Source organism: Hibiscus syriacus, unplaced genomic scaffold (genome assembly GCF_006381635.1).
Source record: "Hibiscus syriacus cultivar Baekdansim isolate YM2019G1 unplaced genomic scaffold, ASM638163v2 tig00111095_pilon, whole genome shotgun sequence".
NCBI lineage: Eukaryota > Viridiplantae > Streptophyta > Magnoliopsida > Malvales > Malvaceae > Hibiscus > Hibiscus syriacus.
The window spans coordinates 983988-1000223 of record NW_024062980.1 but is presented as its reverse complement, the minus strand read 5'-3'; positions in this window follow the sequence as shown (position 1 = coordinate 1000223).

Here is a 16236-nt window from a genome sequence, read left to right as displayed (position 1 = left end):
TGTTATAAATACAATTGACGTTAGTCATGACGTTGGAGAACCATCATCAAAGGAAGAGACAAAAAATGAGGAAACTCTTGATCCTCTCGAGAATCCAACCATTGAAGAAATGGAAGTCTCTTACCCAAGGGAATACAACTATGTCAAGGATGGTGAGATTATAGGTGATCCATCTAAAGGGGTAACAACTCAATATTCTCTTAGAAATATTTGTAATTATGTTGTATTTATCTCATGCATAGAGCCTAAGAATATTAAACAAGCATTAAAAGATGAACATTGGATTATGGCTATGCAAGAAGGGTTAAATCAATTTGAGAGAAGTAAAGTATGGACTTTAGTTGAAAGGCCTAGTAATAAATCTACTATAGGTACTAGATGGATATTTAGGAATAAGCTTGATGAAAGTGGTAATATAGTGAGAAACAAGGCTAGACTTGTTGCTCAAGGCTATACTCAAGAAGAAGGCATAGGCTATGATGAAACATACGATCCCGTAGCTAGGATTGAAGCAATTAGAATGTTATTAGTATTTGAATGTTTTCATGAATTTAAATTATATCAAATGGATGTTAAAAGTACATTTTTAAATGGTTTTATAAAAGAAGAAATGTATGTGGAACAACCTCCAGGTTTTAAAGATTCAAAATTTTTGGATCATGTTCTTAAATTGACAAAAACACTTTATGGTTTAAAACAAGCTCCTAGAGCTTGGCATGAAAGATTGTCAAATTTTTTAATTGAAAAAGGTTTTTTAAAAGGGAAGGTTGACACTACATTGTTTTTAAAGAATAAAGGTAAAGATTTATTAGTAGTTCAAATTTATGTTGATGATATAATATTTGGTTCTACTAATGATGTTCTTTGTCAAGAATTTTCTAAGCTAATGCAAAGTGAGTTTGAGATGAGCATGATAAGGGAGCTCTCATTTTTCTTGGGACTCCAAATCAAGCAAAGAAAAGATGACATCTTCATCAATCAAGCTAAGTACGTCAAAGATATGCTCAAGAATTTTGGACTTGAAAATGGCAAACCACATGACACTCCAATGAGTTCATCAACAAAGCTTGACTTAGATGAAAGAGGTAAATGTGTGGATGTTAAATTATATAGGTAAATGATTGGCTCTTTGCTTTATCTAACTGCAAGTAGACAGGACATTATGTTTAGTGTTTGCTTATGTGCTAGATTTTAATCATGTCCTAAGGAATCACATTTACTAGCTGTTAAGAGAATCTTTAGATACCTTAAGGACACTCCTAGTTTAGGACTTTGGTATCCTAGAGACTCTAGGTTTAGCTTGCATGCCTTCTCTGATGTAGATTATGGAGGATGCAAATTAGATAGGAAAAGCACCTCCGGTACTTGCAAATTCCTTGGAAATATGCTGATTTCTTGGTTTTCAAAGAAACAAATTTGTGTTGCATTATTTACCACTGAAGCGGAATACATTTCAGCCGGTAATTGTTGTGCACAATTTTTATGGATGAAACAACAACTTTTTGATTATGGAATTGAAGTTGGTACTATTCCTATCAAGTGTTACAATACTAGTGCTATTTGTCTCACTAAAAATCCCATCCAACACTCTTGAAGTAAGCACATTGAAATTAGACATCACTTCATTAGAGACCATGTCGCTAAGGAAGATATAGTTCTAGAATTTGTTGATACTTTGCACCAATTAGCGGATATCTTTACAAAACCTTTAGACAAAGAAAGATTTTGGACAATTAGGAGAGAATTAGGTTTAACTAACCTATCTTCACTTAGAGTTTAAAATGATTTTAGCATTTTTAAGAATAAAATGAAAAATGCATATAATGATAATTTTTTATTGCATTCATTGCTATTAGTTAGGGGGAGTTTATGTTCTTTAGAGAAAATTAATTTTATGTTCAAATGAAGCATAAGGATTAATTTGATTGATTGAACATGATTAATTTTCAAAATATCAGTTGCCAATACCACTAGAGCTAATTAATTTAGCATTTTGAGTGTTTAAAACACATTTTTGTCATTACTGTGCTTAATGCATCGATACACTTAACAGTGCATCGATGTATCCCTTTGAATGTGCATCGATTCATCATGTTGATGCACCGATGCACAAGGCCATGCATCAATGCACAAGGCCATGCATCGATGCACAAGCCATGCATCGATGCATCCGTCGGGATTTAGGTTTAAAAGGCTTATTTTTCTCATTTGGTTCAAAACCTAAAAACTAAACCTCTCTAGCCGCTCGTCCCTCTCATTCTCTAAATCCTTCTTTTGCTCAAAATCAATGAAATTTTGTCAGAATCTTCAAGCTTTTCAACTCATAATCCTGTTTTTATCATCAAATTGTGTAAAACAACATCACATTCCCTCAAATCCGAAAATTTTCAAGGTAATATTTCAAAAACTCTATTTCATTGATTTTTGATCTTAGGACTAGTTTATATTAGTTCTAGGATGAACATTATATCAGGCATTGATTGTTTGATGATTATAAACTAGATTTTTATAAACTAGATTTTACAACCAATTTCATCAAAAACTCACAAATTTTCAATAAATTTTTGAAATTTTGAAATTAAAAAAAAATCGAAAATCTGATTTTAGTTTTTAAATTTGATGTTTTTGATTTAATTATGTTGTCTTCATGAAAAACTATACATATTATAATTTTCAAACATTGTTTTCTAAATAGTTTTTCAAAAACTATGCCCATTAGAATTTGGTTTAGAGAACCTTGAATTATTGCGGACTCATTTTAGTTTTGGGATTGATTAAATTGCATACATGTGTTTCAATATGCAGGTTATATTCCTTTTTTTGATTCATAAACTATGTCTAATCCCAAACGCCCTAGAACTTCATCGAGTCGTTCTTGTTCAAACTAACCTCCTAATCCCGTTCCTCCTTCACCTTAATCTCTATTAGGATCTTGTTTTAACATGCCTGAGTGTCGTAGAGACGATTTGTACTCTAGGTACAAAAATTCTTTTCAAACTTATAGAATCCGGGAAGAGCGTATTCCTTCTCTTCAAGCTATGATAGATATTAACTTTGAATACCTTCTGATTCTTAAAGCTTGGAAGTTTGATAAAATGGTTCAGCTCAAACCTATCGTTTATCAACAGTTAGTCCGCATTTTCTATTCCAATACGGTATATATTCAAAACGAAACTCAATGTGGGACTATAGCCATTAGATCATATCTTTTAGGCCAATATATTAATATTGACCCCGTGATTATAGCTTCACGTTTTGGATTAGATGATGATGGGTTATATAATGAGAATGAAACTGTAGATTATCCCTATGTTGCAAATACTAGTGTTAGTACTCTACGATATCATCACGATCGTTTTCTTCATCTGATGATCTCTTGGTGGTTTAGACCATCCGGAGGTAGGTACTCCACTATTCGTATTAGGGATTTGTGGTGGATGCACTGTCTCAAGAATAAGATCAAAATCAATCTACCCCATATTATCTTCAGTCAACTAGTTGATGCATAAACATTGTTCCTTCAAAACATGTCGAAACATTAGTTTATGGATGTCTTCTAAGTAACCTCTTTATCAAACTTGGTCTAGACGTCTCTCTCGACAATCTTATCCCAATCCAAAACCAAATCAATCTTACTTCCTTAAAGAAAGCGGATTGGAAACAAGACGAGGAAACTAGTCTTTGGGTATTTCGACCTGGTAAGCAAACCCCGGGAGCTAGCTCTTCACGAGCTGCTCTTAGCTCTTCTCGTGCTCCTCCTCCTCCTCCGGCACCGGCTGCTGACGATGATCCTGAGTTTCAACAACTTATGCAAGATATCGATGATCACGTTCCAAACGATGAGCCTGCACCGGAACCAGCTCCACAAGAGGATCAAATGCCTCCATATTTTCGTTCGTTTTTGGAGACATTTGATCTACGGTATGCTTCCATTGAATCCCACTTGATTGCTACTCACGAAGCAGTAAATCAACGCTTAGACACTTTGGAAGCTCGACAGATGGAGTTTCAAAGGGAGATGCTTGCACACATGGATGCTCTCTCTCTTGAGATGCAAGCCCGATTTCCTCCTCCGCCTCCCGATCCCTCTATGGACGAGTAGACCTTATTTTGTTTTGGATCATCTTTGAACTTTTATTATTAAAACATTTTGAATACTTTGGGGGATTATTGTTTTTATTTGGATTGTTTGAAGATATAATTTGGATGCTTTGTGGTTTTTAAACTTGATATATATATTGGTTTGATTTGAATTTTCACTTTGAGCTTAATATTTATTAATTTTTGCATCAATTTCATATTAGTTGCATTATGACCAATTATGCCATTTCACATTTGATTATGAATATTGATTACGAAACTAATGGCTAACGTCTCTCTTGATTGTGATCTTAGCAGCTTAAGCTATATTACTAATCAATTGGCTAAATGTTTTTCACAACCTTGTTTAAATTTTTTAGTCTTTTTCATTTAACAAAAAGGGGGATAAATGTTAAGTGTTACAATATTTTAAAGAGAAAATAACCTCAGTGACCAAAAATCCCATATAATATACGATTTTAACCAACTTTTTCCGGATTTGCCAAAATGACCAACAAAATCGCAATGCGATCGCTAATTCGCAACGCGATCTCCATTATCGCAAATTCGCGTTGCATTTTCGCAATGCGATAGTTGAAAATCGCGTTGCGATGGTCTACAGTATCGTTGCGATTTTCCCAATTCGCAATGCGAATAAGTAAATCGCAACGCGAATTGGGAAAATCGCAATGCGAATAAGTAAATCGCAATGCGAATTGGGAAAATCGCAATGCGATACTGACTATCGCAATGCGATAATAAAAAATCGCAACGAGATACTTACTTTCGCAACGCGATACTGACTTTCGCAACGCGATAATACATAATCGCAATGCGATTTTCAAAGCGCCATTAGTATCTGGCCAAGTATTTTATTTTTAAATTCCAAACATGAATATTAATATATTGGAACACTGAACTGTCCACAGTATATCCCGTAATCGCAACTCATAACCTAAAACCTAAAATCACAACTCAGTCCCATCTCCATCTCTCACTCTCTCACCCATCTCCGACGAAATTCGTCCCCATCTCCGGCGAAATCCGTCTATCTAAATATCTCAGAGCCACCCTCACAATCAGAAATGGAAAATCAACCAAATCAACCAACGAGGGTTAGTTTTTTTAATTATTTTCTTTTTGAAATTTTTGCATTATTATTAGGTTTTTTATATTGAAATTGATGATAAGTTTACTGGTAATTTCAATAATAGATTAACCATTTCACTTAGATTGCTTATTAAATCAACCAAGAATCGCAACGCGAAATACAAATCGCAACGCGATTTTAGTTTCGCGTTGTGATTCTCTCGTTGCGATAGTCATTTTCGTGTTGCGATTTTCATTTTCAGAAACTATTCTTCTTCTGTAAATTGAAACTTGAATGAATTGCATTACTTCAACCAAAAAACAAAGACAAATACGAAATTCACAGTGTTGCATATTTAAGTTTGAAGAATAAACTACTACTATTTATGTTTATTATTGTTTTTGGTATATCTTCACAGTGTAGTTTTTGGTATATCTAATTTAGTATGTTTATTGTTTTTGTAGAACTTTTATTCGGCTCAATTGACCTTGAGAAATAAAGTCAGCCTGGCCAAAACAATTGCGTCGAAGCTTTCACCTGTACAAAAAAAAATGTTTGAGGATACATGCTTCGGGCCATGGCTGAAAGTACAACATCCCGGTGGAGATGCGATGTTGACACACCTGTTTCTTCAAACCATGACTAGAGATCTACCAGAGACTATACAACGTCGTGATGAAGAGATATGGTTTGATTTTCCACCGGCGTATACGTGTTTTGGGCGGGAGGAGTTTTGCTTAATCACCGGTCTACGCTTCGGACACGATGATGTAGGTCGGTACACTAGACACATTACCCGCCCATCATGGCTATCCCGGGTTTTTCCTGAGCTGGAGAGGCCGAGTCTACACGTAGAAGACCTGACAAGATTTTTGAATAATAAAGATGGTTTTACTCGGATGGATGACGTCGACGTTGTCCGAGTATGCCTTCTAATTCTTTGCATGCCGGCTTTTTAGGCAGAGAGGCCAGACAACCTATTCCAAATGATCTAATCAAATTGGTAGAATACCTAAATGCGTGGAACCTGTTTCCGTGGGGCTCGTATTTATGGAAAGCTACATGGAATAAGTTATCGTCTGCCTTGGATGATCGAAAAAGTTTGCATGGCGATGGTTCCAAATACACTTTGACAGGCTTTATTTGGGCCTTTAAGGTAAGAATTTTTATATAATGTTTCCAAAATTATAAGTAATTATTTAACAATTACTAATGTTTTTATTATATTGTTTGTAGATTTGGATATTTGAGGCCTTTCCCGCCATGAAGACATATGCAATAAAAACTTCAAATAATATTCCAGGGCTATTTCCTAGAAGAGGAAACGAACCTTGCAATGGGAAGATTTACTACGGTATACGACAATAAATAATGTAAGTTAACATAAATACTACCATATGTTTATAAACAAGTTATTACTAGTACACATTTAACTTTGTTTGAGCTTTTATATTGTTAGGAGGCCAACACTCCTCTACAGAGGCTGACACCCACGGAAGCTGAGCTTGCCACTGATTGGTGGCAAGCTAGTAAGCGTTTTTTTGATGGAACGGTTGATGAGCAGCCTCCACTTCGGAGAGCCAGATCACCTCGCCCAGAGCTATCACCTCACCCAGAGCCATCATCTGATCGACCCGGCTATACACCTCCACAACGACAACCATCACCTATTCTGTCACATCATCGAGCCTCTTCTCCACCATCACCGCAAGATAGGCGACCGACAAAGATGCCACGACGTTTATCTCCCTGTTCTCCACCTCCACCTCAACGGGATGAGTTAGGGGAGTTACGTGATGAGGTCAATGCCTTGCGTGAGGAGGTCGGTACTTTACGCAAAGACGATGGTGCATGGCGTGTTGAGGTGTCTACATTACGCGGTGAGGTAGCCGCTCTATGTGAGATGGTAGCATCGTTACAGAATGAGGTTCATACTCTACGCAACGAGGTAAGTTTAAGATTTTTCATACTCGTAATTCATTCGGTTGCTGCCAATCTGTTTTTGTTAGTATTTGTTTTTGGTTTTGTTTTTGTCTCTTGGTTGAAGTAATGCAATCCATTCAAGTTTCAATTTGCAGAAGAAGAATAGTTTACTTTCGCAACACGAAAATGACTATCGCAACGCAGAAATGGCTATCGCAATGCGAAATGAAAATCGCAACGACAAAATCGCAATGCGAAATGAAATCGCAACGACAAAATCGCAACGCGAAATGAAAATCGCAATGCGATTTGTGTTTCGCGTTGCGATTTTGTCGTTGCGATTTCATTTCGCGTTGCGATTTTGTCGTTGCGATTTTCATTTCGCATTGCGATAGCCATTTCCGCGTTGCAATAGTCATTTCGCGTTGCGATTTTAAGTTTCGTGTTGCGAAAGTAAACTATTCTTCTTCTGGAATGTTTATATATGTTGTCCTTTTAAATGTTTATATAAGTGCTTACTTCTGGAATGTTATCTGAGCATTTTGTGAACTATGATAGAATAATGATATGGGTGAATACAATGCTAGTTTGAAACATATTTGTCTTTGTTTAATATCATGTCTGTTTATTTACTGATTTATGTATTAATTTTTTTTAGCGGCCCGATAAGGTGGATGCTTTACGTCGGGTTTTCCTTGCACGACGGAGTTCACGCATCAGACGGCGTGGACTGCTATTACGTCTCCGTTCACCCCAATGGTGCGAAGACTCCGCAAGAAGAAGCCCGACTCACCGGTCATCCCTCAAGAGTCCCCTCCAATCGTTCAAGAGGCCCTTATTCTCCCTCAAGATTCCCCCCTACCGTTCAAGAGGCCACTGTCATCGTTGAAGAGGTCCCTCCCACCATTCCAGAGCCCGATTCACATGGGGTAATATATCGAAGTATTGAGAAACCCCCACCGGTTCTGGACATGATGGATGAGAGTTGGCTCTCATATGAGTTACGGCTAGTACCCTTCCGGTATCTGAAGTGGAGAGGAGACAACTACCGGAAACAATTGTGGATAATACCCTTTGGGCTAAGACCGCAGTTGATTTTTATCTACATGAGCGGAGCCAAGGGTGTTACACTGACATCAGCAAACTCAACGATGAAATGTTTTTGTTGCTTGATCGGTCTTGGTGGGGTGTGCTATTAGGGGTTGAAGACAGTGGCTATTTGGATGGGGATGTAAGACTATATTTGTCTTATATATGATTTTGATTAATTTGTTTAAAAATTAATGTAATTCACTAATATATGTATTTTTTTGTAAAACAGCATATCGATGCGTGGGTGTCACGTCTACTAATAATAAGGAAGCTTAGGAAAAATAAAAAAAATTCGCTATATACAATAATGCCGACGGCTTTTCACGCAGTTCACTTGAAGAATCAACGAGATGAATCATTTTTGTTGGGCAATGGACAAGCTAAACTTTATCCTGCATGGTGGGAGGTCGATAAGGTTAGTGTTTATTTTTTAAATTTTTTAAAGGTGTTAATAAATAAGTGCGCAAATAAATGAATTATTACTTATGATCGCAGGTGTTTATCCCTGTTTTGGAACGTCGTCACTGGCTTCTCGTCCAACTTCAGCTCCCATCCCTGAAGATAATAGTGTATGACAGCATGATCAATTACATATCACTGTCTGATTTGAGAGATATTTTCAAGGGATGGAGCTCTCATTTGGCTAAATTCATGGATGGGATTAAGTATTGGAGTCATTCTGGACACAAGAAGCCAAAGAAGTTCAATGTCACAATTGTCAGAGACAAGACCGCGCCACAGCAATCGCCGGTAGCCAGAGGGGATTGTGGTCCTCTCGTATGCCTTTGCTTGGTGCGTTTGACGACGGGAAGCACAGAGTTTTTACCTCCCACCGATAGAGATAGAGCTGCAGTAGGCTTGTGGTTTCGGTATTATATGGCTAGAGCAATATATTCGAGACGCTGCCTACCTGCATCCGCGTTATGAAAGTGTCCATTGTTAATTGGTAAGTCAAATGCAAGTTTTGTTAACATATATACTCCTTTTGGTTTGAAAATGTTTGGTTAAGTACCTAGAATTCAATAATTTGCTGTTTGTAGGTTTTAGATGTGTAGGAAGTCTTGTTTGAGCAAATGTTTGGTTTCTGCAGGTTAATCCTTAAGTGAGCTGCGTGAAATGGATGTACGGGGTCACAAAGTTGTTGATTCATTGATTCAATAATTGATGAAGAAATAAGAATTATTATTATTTTTTGATTGTTTAATTGATTTGTAAAAGATGATTTGTAAATCTTGATTTGTTTAATTGATGTGTACATAATTTGTGTTGAAATGTAATAGTTGATTTATTGATTTTCAATCTGCTTTATGTTGAAGGCAAAACAGACTATCGCAACGCGAAATGGCTATCGCAACGAGAAAATCGCAATGCGAAATGAAAATCGCAACGAGAAAATCGCAATGCGATTTTCATTTCGCATTGCGATTTTCTCGTTGCGATAACCATTTTCGCGTTGCGATAGCCATTTCGTGTTGCGATAGTCAAATGAATGTCTAATAAGTGATGACAACTGAACAGATCATAGCAATGTTCAAAATCAAGTTACTAATACATGCCTAACTGAAAATGTTAAAAGTGCACACATAAAATACACATAATGCAAGTTTTGTTAACATATATACTCCTTTTGGTTTGAAAATATTTGGTTAAGTACCTAGAATTCAATAATAATTGTTAAAAGTTTATGCATGTTAATCCTCGTTGCCTTTTTCATTTCGCATTGCGATTCTATCGTTGCGATTTGCATTTCGCATTGCGATGGTCAAATGATTGCCTTTCGCAACGCGATTCTGACTTTCGCAACGAGATAATACAGAATCGCAATGCGAGTTTCAAAGTTCGCAACAGGTTTTAGTTTCGCAAGCCAAATTTTGAGTGTATATATACGCAGCAGCAACAACTCATAACCTAAATCCCTAAATCGCAACTCATTCCATCTCCATCTATCACTCTCTCCGGCGACATTCGTTCCAATATCCAACGACATCCTTCCCCATCCGGCAACAGGTCTTAGTTTCGCATCTCGTTTGTTTAGTTACAACCATGAAATCATCTAATGTTGATCATGTTTGGATAGATTTGTGTTTTGGAGGGTCATGGGAGAATGTTCATGGTGTTTTACAATATATGCCTTTACCCATGAATCTTCAACTAAAACTGTCATTAAAGAAGTTAACTTATGAAACCCTAATGTTACGTGTTTCAAAGAAATTGAATTTAGAGCCCCTAAGTGGATTTAGGCTATCTTATCAGAGAAATGGTAAAGTTTATTTGTTAACCGACAATGAAGATGTTGAACGATTCATTGCTTACATTAATGTTTCAAGTGATGATGTTACATTGTATGTTGTTGAACCTAGAAGTAGTATTGTTGGGTCAGTAGCGGGTAGTAATCAACTAAGTGGGTCAAAAAACCCACAGCCTTTCTCTAATCCAAATCCAAATCAACTTTCAGCACCAAATTCCGGTTTTCGTATTGACCAATTACGATGATGAGCCAAGAGAAAAAATTGTGAGTACTAGTCAGTATTCAAAATTTGATCTTGGTCAATACCCAGACTTTGATATTGGTCAATACACGGATTTTGATGATGTTTCAGAAGAAGAAACAGACCCTGCGTGTAATGATTTTGATATTGGTCAATACCCGAATTTTGATGATGAAACACCCGTTGCCGAGGAAGATGTTGTTGATGATAATGAGGAGGAAGTTACGACTGTGAATGAACATGTTGAACATCCATTCTGTAATTCATATAATCCTGAAGAAGAAAAAGAAGAAGAAAAAGTCCCCGAAGAAAAGAAAATGCAACGGGAGTATAACTGGAATATGCCAGAATTACTTCAGTTACCGGAAGAAGAGTTGGCAAAGAAAGCAGTTGATTGTTACACAAAAGTTATTCGTATCAAGAAAGATGATTGTTTTGATACAAAGGAAGACTTGAAGATAGCTTTGTATACGAAATGCGTGAACTCCGTCGTGCAAGGAAAACCCGACGTAAAGCATCCACCTTATCGGGCCGCTAAAAAAATTAATACATAAATCAGTAAATAAACAGACATGATATTAAACAAAGACAAATATGTTTCAAACTAGCATTGTATTCACCCAAATCATTATTCTATCATAGTTCACAAAATGCTCAGATAACATTCCAGAAGTAAGCACTTATATAAACATTTAAAAGGACAACATATATAAACATTCCAGAAGAAGAATAGTTTACTTTCGCAACACGAAACTTAAAATCGCAACGCGAAATGACTATCGCAACGCGGAAATGGCTATCGCAATGCGAAATGAAAATCGCAACGACAAAATCGCAACGCGAAATGAAATCGCAACGACAAAATTGCAACGCGAAACACAAATCGCATTGCGATTTTCATTTCGCGTTGCGATTTTGTCGTTGCGATTTCATTTCGCATTGCGATTTTGTCGTTGCGATTTTCATTTCGCATTGTGATAGCCATTTCCGCGTTGCGATAGACATTTTCGTGTTGCGAAAGTAAACTATTCTTCTTCTGCAAATTGAAACTTGAATGGATTGCATTACTTCAACCAAAAGACAAAAACAAAACCAAAAACAAATACTAACAAAAACAGATTGGCAACAACCGAATGAATTACGAGTATGAAAAATCTTAAACTTACCTCGTTGCGTAGAGTATGAACCTCATTCTGCAACGATGCTACCATCTCACATAGAGCGGCTACCTCACCGCGTAATGTAGACACCTCAACACGCCATGCACCATCGTCTTTGCGTAAAGTACCGACCTCCTCACGCAAGGCATTGACCTCATCACGTAACTCCCCTAACTCATCCTGTTGAGGTGGAGGTGGAGAACATGGAGATAAACGTCGTGGCATCTTTACCGGTCGCCTATCTTGCGGTGATGGTAGAGAAGAGGCTCGATGATATGACAGAATAGGTGATGGCTGTCGTTGTGGAGGTGTATAGCCGGGTCGATCAGATGATGGCTCTGGGTGAGGTGATAGCTCTGGGCGAGGTGATGGCTCCCGAAGTGGAGGCTGCTCATCAACCGTTCCATCAAAAAAATGCTTACTAGCTTGCCACCAATCAGTGGCAAGCTCAGCTTCCGTGGGTGTCAGCCTCTGTAGAGGAGTGTTGGCCTCCTAACAATATAAAAGCTCAAACAAAGTTAAATGTGTACTAGTAATAACTTGTTTATAAACATATGGTAGTATTTATGTTAACTTACATTATTTATTGTCGTATACCATAGTAAATCTTCCCATTGCAAGGTTCGTTTCCTCTTCCAGGAAATAGCCCTGGAATATTATTTGAAGTTTTTATTGCATATGTCTTCATGGCGGGAAAGGCCTCAAATATCCAAATCTACAAACAATATAATAACAAACATTAGTAATTGTTAAATAATTACTTATAATTTTGGAAACATTATATAAAAATTCTTACCTTAAAGGCCCAAATAAAGCCTGTCAAAGTGTATTTGGAACCATCGCCATGCAAACTTTTTCGATCATCCAAGGCAGACGATAACTTATTCCATGTAGCTTTCCATAAATACGAGCCCCACGGAAACAGGTTCCACGCATTTAGGTATTCTACCAATTTGATTAGATCATTTGGAATAGGTTGTCTGGCCTCTCCGCCTAAAAAGCCGGCATGCAAAAGAATTAGAAGGCATACTCGGACAACGTCGACGTCATCCATCCGAGTAAAACCATCTTTATTATTCAAAAATCTTGTCAGGTCTTCTACGTGTAGACTCGGCCTCTCCAGCTCAGGAAAAACCCGGGATAGCCATGATGGGCGGGTAATGTGTCTAGTGTACCGACCTACATCATCGTGTCCGAAGCGTAGACCAGTGATTAAGCAAAACTCCTCCCGCCCAAAACACGTATACGCCGGTGGAAAATCAAACCATATCTCTTCATCACGACGTTGTATAGTCTCTGGTAGATCTCTAGTCATGGTTTGAAGAAACAGGTGTGTCAACATCGCATCTCCACCGGGATGTTGTACTTTCAGCCATGGCCCGAAGCATGTATCCTCAAACATTTTTCTTTGTACAGGTGAAAGCTTCGACGCAATTGTTTTGGCCAGGCTGACTTTATTTCTCAAGGTCAATTGAGCCGAATAAAAGTTCTACAAAAAAAAATAAACATACTAAATTAGATATACCAAAAACTACACTGTGAAGATATACCAAAAACAATAATAAACATAAATAGTAGTAGTTTATTCTTCAAACTTAAATATGCAACACTGTGAATTTCGTATTTGTCTTTGTTTTTTGGTTGAAGTAATGCAATTCATTCAAGTTTCAATTTGCAGAAGAAGAATAGTTTCTGAAAATGAAAATCGCAACACGAAAATGACTATCGCAACGAGAGAATCACAACGCGAAACTAAAATCGCGTTGCGATTCTTGGTTGATTTAATAAGCAATCTAAGTGAAATGGTTAATATATTATTGAAATTACCAGTAAACTTATCATCAATTTCAATATGAAAAACCTAATAATAATGCAAAAATTTCAAAAAGAAAATAATTAAAAAAACTAACCCTCGTTGGTTGATTTGGTTGATTTTCCATTTCTGATTGTGAGGGTGGCTCTGAGAGATTTAGATAGACGGATTTCGCCGGAGATGGGGACGGATTTCGTCGGAGATGGGTGAGAGAGTGAGAGATGGAGATGGGACTGAGTTGTGATTTTAGGTTTTAGGTTATGAGTTGCGATTACGGGATATACTGTGGACAGTTCAGTGTTCCAATATATTAATATTCATGTTTGGAATTTAAAAATAAAATACTTGGCCAGGATACTAATGGCGCTTTGAAAATCGCATTGCGATTATGTATTATCGCGTTGCGAAAGTCAGTATCGCGTTGCGAAAGTAAGTATCTCGTTGCGATTTTTTATTATTGCATTGCGATAGTCAGTATCGCATTGCGATTTTCCCAATTCGCGTTGCGATTTACTTATTCGCATTGCGAATTGGGAAAATCGCAATGATACTGTAGACCATCGCAACGCGATTTTCAACTATCGCATTGCGAAAATGCAACGCCAATTTGCAATAATGGAGATCGCGTTGCGAATTAGCGATCGCATTGCGATTTTGTTGGTCATTTTGGCAAATCCAGAAAAAATTGGTTAAAATCGTATATTATATGGGATTTTTGGTCACTGAGGTTATTTTCTCTATTTTAAATGTTTTAAAGGGGAGAAGTGTTATAGTAAGGGGGAGTAGTAATTTCAAAATTGATTTCAAAACTTATCTTCAAAGAAAATCTTAAAATTACACAAATGTTTTGTTATATCAAAAAGGGGGAGATTGTTGAAAACATTTTGATGTTTCGATATAAAAAATTAAATTAAATGAATTTTAAGATTTCACAAATGATTTTCTAAGTATATTCAATTTAATTACTCGAATATCAAATTATTACTCCAAGTCTTTCAAGATCAATTTGAAACCTTACTAAATGTGTAAAATTGTGTTTTATACTTCAACTATTTTTGAAACAATTTTCACAAAGTATTTTGAATTAAAATCAAGCCTAAAATCAATTTTTCAAAGTGATGCATTGATGCACCAATCCATGCATCGATGCACCAATTAAATTTTCAAACATCAAATGCATTTTATGCATCGATGCACATACCATGCATCGATGCACTCAGTGCATTTGATGCATCGATGCACTCAGGTTTTTTCAAAACATCGAATGCATTTTATGCATCGATGTACTCTTAGTGCACCGATGCAGTGGGAGTCCAACGGTCAAAATATTTGAATTTTACACTGATGCACCGATGCACCTAGGGTATGCATCGATGCACTGACGCTCCCAACTGCTTTAATTAATTGTTTTCACACTTAAACGGCTCTGTTGACTCCACTAATTATCCCCAACGTTCAGAATCATTTGAAGGTGTATTTAAACAAGCTTAGAAGCCATTGATCAACGAGAAGAAGACAACAAGAAACTAGAATCAAGAGAGAATCAAAGAGAAAGCATCAAACCTCAAGTTTGAGCATTTCAAGCCTATTTTTCATTCAATATTTATTTTTCTTTCAAGAACACTACTTGTACTCAATTGTATTCATTCTTGAGTGTTATTTTCTTTGTTCTAGAATTGTGCAAACAATCTACCTTGTGAGGATTTCCTTGTAAGTTTGCAAATTTGTAATCTTCTCTTTGGGAGAGAGTGTTCTCAAGAATTTGGGGTATAATTCTTGAGTGATTTTTAAGGTTACTCTTTGTCCTCAAAAGAAAGACAAATTAGTGAATTTGTGGAAAATACTTAGTGTGGATAGCTAAGGTAGTGGACGTAGACTTTGGTTGAGAAAGTCGAACCACTCTAAATCGCTGCATAATTACTTATAAATCTTTATTTGCCAATTCACCCCCCTCTTGGCCATATTCGTCGATCTATTAACTCAATACAGCGTGAAGACATTACACCACTGGACCTAGATTTTGACCATTCTCCCCATCTCTGAACTTACAAATCAAATGGGAAACCATATCTGACGACACTGGAAGAGAGGAGAGAATGACAACATCATCAGACCACATTCGTCAAGTCTAAGAAGAAAGCGTCGTCGTCGTCGTCTTATGCTTCAATATCTGTAACTGAAGAGTACTATTATGCATCTAAAGCTAGTTTTGTTTTCTATTCTCCATTTCATACTTTAGCCGAGACTCGATCGAATTGGGTTGAAGGTTTATGGGATGCAATACATTCAAGAATATTCGACAGAACAATGCGGTTGTAGGTGAGTGAGACCATATCCTATATCGTCAACAAAGTAGCAGCCAAGTCGAAGCAGTTATGGCAATGATGGCGTCAAATGTCATAAATCTATCATCGTATTTAGAAGTTGGATCGCAAAGTGTGTTGAGTACACCTCCTATGTAAGACAACGACGACGGTGACGATCAAGGCTTACGACCCTGGTGAACTTGACGAGCCTATCGTCATTATCATTCGACAACTCTTCGACATCGTCAAGAACTTAAGAAATATAGATAAATTTTCTTTTGTA